Here is a 7,203-nt window from a genome sequence, read left to right on the forward strand (position 1 = left end):
AGGGATTGGCTGTGTACATGAGCAGCAATAACACAGAACAGGAAGGATGCCTGCTGCATGGGAGAGGTAGGAGTTCAGTGTGGAGAGATGGAAGGACAGAGAGCTTCAAGTCTGTCTAGAGACAGCTTGTTGATGTGGAGCTCTGGAGACCGGGAGAGAGACCAGGAGAGAGCAGGTGGTTGAGTTTGGCTACATCCTCTTTGCCTCCCGCACAATGTTTAGCATACTGCATTGCACACTGCTGGCATTTAATGACAGTAATGTCTGTTGCATTATTACTTACTTCCTTGATCAAGGACGTGACAGAAGGCAACTGCGAATATTTTAAATGCAACTTTATCCAAACGGGAACTTGTTTTTTTTCACTAACCAAATTAACATTCAATTTAAAACAGGTCCTAAAGGTTCATCCATCAAAGGGGGATAGAAAGGATGATTTGTGTGTGTGTGGAGTATTGAGTCGTTTATCATTGCCTGAGAATTTGTAAGAGTTATGCAAGTAGGCAAAGACGGCCCATGTATGGCTCACATTCTGTCAAGGGCTTCATCCTAAAAGCAGCCTTTGGACAGTTTTAAAACTGGGGCATTTGGTCAGAACCTGCGTTTTAGGAAGATCACCTGTATGGTTTTCTTTGTTTTGTTTTTGAGATGGAGTCTCACTCTGCCACCCAGACTGGAGTACAGTGGCACAATCTTGGCTCACTGCAACCTCCACCTCCCAAGTTCAAGCGTTTCTTCTGCCTCAGCCTCCTGAGTAGCTGGGATTATAGGTGTGCGCCAACATGCCTGGCTAATTTTTTGTATTTTTAGTAGAGACAGTGTTTCACCATATTGGCCAGGCTGGTCCTAAACACATGACCTCGTGATCCACCCGCCTCAGCCTCCCAAAGTGCTGGGATCACAAGCATGAGCCACCATGCCCGGCCTCACTTGCAAGGTTTTTGAGGGATGGGTTGGTGGTAGGAATGGCTAGTCTTCCTCCCTGCTCCAATAGTAACTACACTTCTCCCCTCTCTCATTGCAAGCCTCTCATGGAATAGGATTGTAATTATTGGCTCATGTGTCCTTCCTCCCACCAGAGAGAAGGGCAAGTTTTTGAGGTCATGGAGTGGGGCCTTATTCTTAGCAATCTCTCAGTATTGTATTAGCTAGCAAATTGTCAGGAGGGAAAACAAATGACAAACAATTTCAGTAATTCTGGCAATAAATGAGGCTAGCCTGAACTAAGGTAACATTTGTAAAACATGGAGGGCAGGCACAGTGGCTTACGCCTGTAATCCCAGCACTTTGGGAGGCCATGGTGGGAGGCTCACAAGGTCAGGAGATCGAGACCATCCTGGCCAACATTGTGAATCCTTGTCTCCACTAAAACTACAAAAATTAGCTGGGCATGGTGGCACGTGCCTGTAATCCCAGCTACTCGGGAGGCTGAGGCAGGAGAATTGGTTGAACCAGGGAGTCAAAAGTTGCAGTGAGCTGAGATCATGCCACAGCACTCCAGCCTGGCGACAGAACAAGACTCTGTCTCAAAAAAAAGAATGGAATGTGGGCATCAGATGTCTGCTACGCTTTAGCTGGAAGATATACAGGACTTTGTCACAGACGGTGGGGGTGAAGGAGGAGGAGTCAGGGATTTAAATGACTTAGGTAGAGAATGAAGGGTGGCTCTTTGGGACAGGGCACAGAGGAGGAGAAACGCATTTAGAGAAGCATAGCACAGGTTCAGTTTGGGACATGTTGTATTTAACAAACCAATGGATCTTTGAAGCAGAGATGTCTAAAATGGGTTGGATTTGCATGTATAAGGTTCAGAAACAAAGTTGAGCTAAGGAATTCGATGACTCCAAAAATCAATAGAGTGATAAAGACAGAGAAAGACATGAAGTCAGTCATCTGCTGTACAATATTTGGTATTGTCTAATTTTTGCCAACTGGGCCATCATAAGACAGCATCTCAATGCTGTTCTACTTTTCATTTATGTATTTATCTATATTCTTTTTTGCCTACCAGAGCTCCTTCTTCTGCGAATTGCCTTGAAATATCTTTGGCCTATTTTTCTACTTTTTTTCTGTCCTTTTGTCATTGGAGGATTTCTTTGTATACTCTAGAAATTATTCCCTTGACTGTTTTAGGCACTGGGAATATCTTCCCATACTCTGCGGTCTATTTAATTTGTATTTGCAGTTTCTAGCTTATGCCAGGGGAAGTAATGCATTAACTGAGCCCCAGAAATACAGTGGAAGAAGCACATTTCAGAGTAAGGTAAGGTTGGAGAGTAGACATATTGATTGAAGAGTGTAGGAATTTGACAGGCAAAGCCAAATATGTACCAACTGATGGGAATGGCATGTTTTTACGGGCTGTAATGTGGTTTGGATGTGTGTTCCCACCCAAATCTCATGTTCAATTGTAATTCCCCGTGTTGGATGTGGGGCATGGTAGGAGGTGATTGAGTCATGGGGGTGGATTTCTCATGAATGGTTTAACACTAAACTTGGTGCTGTTCTCATGATCATGAGTTATTTCGAGATCTGGTGGTTTAAAAGTGTGTAGCACCGCCCCCACCCTCCTCCCCGTTCTTGCTCCTTCTCCAGCCATGTGAAGTGCCTGCGTCCCCCTTTGCTTCCCGCCATTATTGAAAGCTCCCTCAAACCTTCCCAAAAGCAGATTCCTCCATGCTTCCTATACCTCCTGCAGAACCAGGAGCTCTTCTTTATAAATTACCCAGTCTCAGGTATTTCTTTATAGCAAAGCGAGAATGGCCTAACACAGGGCACAGTTACAGAAAAGCCCAGGTGTGGGGCTGTGATAGGGTGGAGAGCCGCAGGAAGAGTGAGCACGAATGAGATGTTCATGTTGACAGAAAGCCAGGGGAGAGGGATAGGGGGAGCTTGGACCACAGTCTATAAAGAGCAGCAGATGTCAGTCTAAACATCTCGGGGTGGTGGAAGTTAAGCAGAGACCTGGCCAGAGATTTCCTTTAGTAAGCTTAGCCTGGAAGTGGCACAGAAGGCGCTCAGAACAGGGGAGACTAGAATTGGGATGCCAATTTAGGGAACCTGGCAACAGGGTAGGGTGGTGAGTTTTATGTGTCAACCTGGTTAGGCTGTGGTACCCACTTATGGAATCAAACACTCATCTAAGTGTTTCTGTGAAGGTGTCTTGTGGATGTGATTAACAGCTCCAATCCGTTGACTACTTCTTATTTTTGAGACGGAGTCTTGCTCTGTTGCCCAGGCTGGAGTGCAGTGGCATGATCTCGGCTCACTGCAACCTCCGCCTCCCAGGTTCAAGCGATTCTCCTGCCCCAGGTGATCCGCCCGCCTTGGTCTCCCAAAGTGCTGGGATTACAGGTGTGAGCCACCACACCTGAACAATCCATAGACTTTAAAGTAGCTTTAAGTGAAGGGGGCTTAAGTAAAGTCTGTGAAATGGGTGGATTCCTCTTCCCACCCATGGATTCTTCTTTCAGTTGAAGGCCTGAAGAGTAAAACTGAGGGCCAGGTGCAGTAGCTCACACCTATAATCCCAGCACTTTGGGAGGCCAAAGCAGGCAGATCACCAGAGGTCAGGAGTTCAAGACCAGCCTGGCCAACATGGCGAAACACCATCTCTACTAAAAATACAAAAATTAGCTGGGCGTGGTGGCGGGCACCTGTAATCCCAGCTACTCAGGAGGCTGAGACAAAAGAATCACTTGAACCAGGGAGGCAGAGGTTGCAGTAAGCTGAGATCGTGTCATTGTACTCCAGCTCAGGCAACAAGAGTGAAACTCCATCTCTGAGGTTTTCTGGAGAAGAACAAACTCTACCTCAAGACTGTGACAGACTAATTCTGCCCCAGTTTCCAGCCTGCCCTTATACATTTTGGACTTACCAGTCCCTACAATCATATAAGCCAATTTCTTCAACTCTCTTTCTCTCTCTCTCATAACACTCATCCCTAGGGGAGAGAGAAAAGATAAATAAATCCTATCAGTTCTCTTTCTCTGGAGAACTGATTGACACAGGAGGTAGGTTATTGGCCTTTGAAGCTTTCTGTTGTTGCACGCCATCAACTGAAAATTAAATTTTAAAAGACACACACAATTCAATATATGTATATTTTTATTTAGAAATTATTTACATGTACCTAAGTACTAATATGTTGTATATATTACAAAACAGGAAAATAGAAGAATTTTAAAGAATGAACTACGGGTCGTGCATGGTGGCTCACGCCTGTAACCCCAACACTTTGGGAGGCTGAGGCGGGGTGGTCTCAAACTCCTGACCTCTTGATCTGCCTGCCTTGACCTCCCAAAGTGCTGGGATTATAGGCATGAACCACCATGCCCGGCCTCACCTGCATAGTTTTTGAGGGATGGGTTGGTGGTAGAATTGGCTAGTCTTCCTCCATGATCCCATAGTAACTATGCTTCTCCCCTCTCTCATTGCAAGCCTCTCATGGGATACGATTGTAATTATTTGCTCATGTGTTCTTCCCTCCCACCAGAGAGAAGGGTAAGTTTTTTGAGGTCATGGAGTGGGCCTTATACTTAGAAATCTCTCAGTAGTATATTAGCTAGCAAAATTGTCAGGAGGCAAAACAAATGACAAACAATTTCAGTGATTCAGGCAAGAAATGAGGCTGACCTGAGGCAAGGTAACATTTGTGAAAAATGGAAGCCAGGCACAGTGGCTCACTCCTGTAATCCCAGCACTTGGGGAGACCATGGCGGGAGGATCACGAGGTCAGGAGATCGAGACCATCCTGGCCAACATGGTGAAACCCTGTGTCTACTAAAACTACAAAAATTAGCTGGGCGTGGTGGCATGTGCCTGTAATCCCAGCTACTCAGGAGGCTGAGGCAGGAGAACTGCTTGAACCAGAGAGTCGAAGGTTGCAGTGAGCCGAGACTGAGCCACAGCACTCCACATGGTGACACAGCGAGACTCTTGTCTCAAAAAAAAAAAAAAAAAAAAGGAATGGAACGTGGGGAACAGTTGTCTCAAAATATACGGGACTTTGACACAGACAGTGGGGTGATAAAGGAGAAGGAGGAGTCAGGGATTTGAATGACTTAGGTAGAGAATGATGGGTGGCTCTTTGGGACAGGGCACAGAGGAGGAGAAACACGTTTAGAGAAGCTGAGGCAGGAGGATCACTTGAGTCCAGGAGATTGAGACTGCAGTGAGCTATAGTTGTGCCACTGCACTCCAGCCTGGGCAACAGAGCAAGACACAGTCTCAAAAAAAAAAAAAAAAAAAAAAAAGAATTATCAAGATACTCAATTGTGGATACCATCTCAGGCCAGTCAGGATGGAATTATTAAAAAGAAACAACAGATGCTGGTGAGGCTGTGGAGAAATAGCAATGCTTTTACACTGTTGATGGGAAGGTAAATTAGTTCAACCATTGTGGAAGATAGTGTGGCGATTCCTCAAAGACCTAGAACCAGAAATACCATTTGATCCAGCAATCCCATTACTGGGTATATTCCCAAAGAAACAGAAATCATTCTATTATAAAGATACATGCACACGTATGTTCATTGCAGCACTCTTCACAATAGCAAAGACATGGAATCAACCTAAATGCCCATCAATGATAGACTGGATAAAGAAAATGTGGTACATATACACCACGGAATACTACACAGCCATAAAAAGGAATGAGATCATGTCCTTTGCAGAGATATGGATGGAGCTAAGCCATTATCCTCAGCAAGGAACAGAAAACCAAACACCGCATTTCTCACTTTTATGTAGGAGCTGAACAATGAGAACACATGGACACAGGGAGGGGAACACCACACACTGGGGCCTGTTGGAGGGGCAGGGGAGGGAGAGCACCAGATAGACAGCTAATGCATGCGGGGCTTAATACCTATGGTTCCATAGGTGCAGCAAACCACCATGGCACATATTTAACCTGCATGTTCTGCACATGTATCCCAGAATGTAAAATAAAATTAAATAAAAAAAAAAAAGAAAAAAAAAGATGCTCAGTTGTGGAATGACCTGGTTCTTAATAACACGCAATCCAGAGCAAAGCCTTGCTTCCTTGTGCTATTTTCCAAAGCATACAACACCAGCATGAATCCTAAATACATCCTTACTGAGGTGCCCTAGGGTTTTCCATGATCCGTGTGCTCTTCTTGCATCGCATCACTTTGTTCAGCTGTCAGTGTGATCCTGGTGGTCTTGGAGGGGCAGGGCCAGCTTCATGTGTGTGGACCTGTGCAATCCACAGAGTCCTGGGCTTAGAAGCATTAATCCCTTGACCAGATTAATGCTTGGCTGCTGCCATATTGAATTCTTTTAAATATTTTAGAGACAAGGTCTCTTTCTCTGTTCCCCAGGCTAAACTGCAGTGACGTGATCACAGCTCACTGCAGACTCAAGCTCCTGGGCTCCAGCGATCCTCCTGCCTCAGCCTCCTGAGTAGTTGGGACTACAGGTGCGGCCACCATGCCCAGTTAATTAAAATAATTTCTTTTTAGAGGTGGGGGTCTTGCTATGTTGCCCAGGCTGGTCTTGAACTCCTGGGTTGAGGCCACCATGCCTGGCTTGAAATTCTTAGTAATTTTTGTACAGGGGGCTCCCTGTGTTGGTTTTTCACTGGGCCCCAGAAGTTCCACAGGGAGTTCTGCTGAAGGGCAGGGCCAGTGGGTAACGTCAGGGTCATCGTGGAAGAGGATGTGAGAAGTGGGTGAATTCCGGACTTTTTGGCTAGGATCCGTAAGACTGGCTGATATTTGGGATTTGGGTGGGAGAAAGCAGGGAAGAGAGAGGAATCACTCCTGCATGTGGGCTGGGACTTGCGCAATGAGCGCCCTTTATCCAGATGGGAAATATCGGGTAAACAAGTCAAGCAGATTTTAAGAGTGGGCAGGTGGGGTCAAGAATCTGTTTGGTGAAAATAAGCTTCCTACCAAATATTATAAAATAAGGATAGGATATTACATTTTAAAAAAATTGCAGACCAGCCAGAAGTGGTGGCTCATGCCTGTAATCCCAATACTTTGGGAAACCAAGGTGGGAGGATCCTTTGAGGCTAGGAGTTTGAGACCAGCCTGGGCAACATAGCAAGACCCCATCTCTACAAAAAATTTTTAAACAGTAGCCGAACATAGTGGTGCGCACCTGTAGTCCCAGCTACCTGGAAGGCTGAAGCTGGGGAGGACTGCTTGAGACCAGGAGGTAGAGGTTGCAGTGAGC

This window comes from Macaca mulatta, chromosome 3 (assembly GCF_049350105.2).
Source record: "Macaca mulatta isolate MMU2019108-1 chromosome 3, T2T-MMU8v2.0, whole genome shotgun sequence".
Taxonomy (NCBI): Eukaryota; Metazoa; Chordata; class Mammalia; order Primates; family Cercopithecidae; genus Macaca; species Macaca mulatta.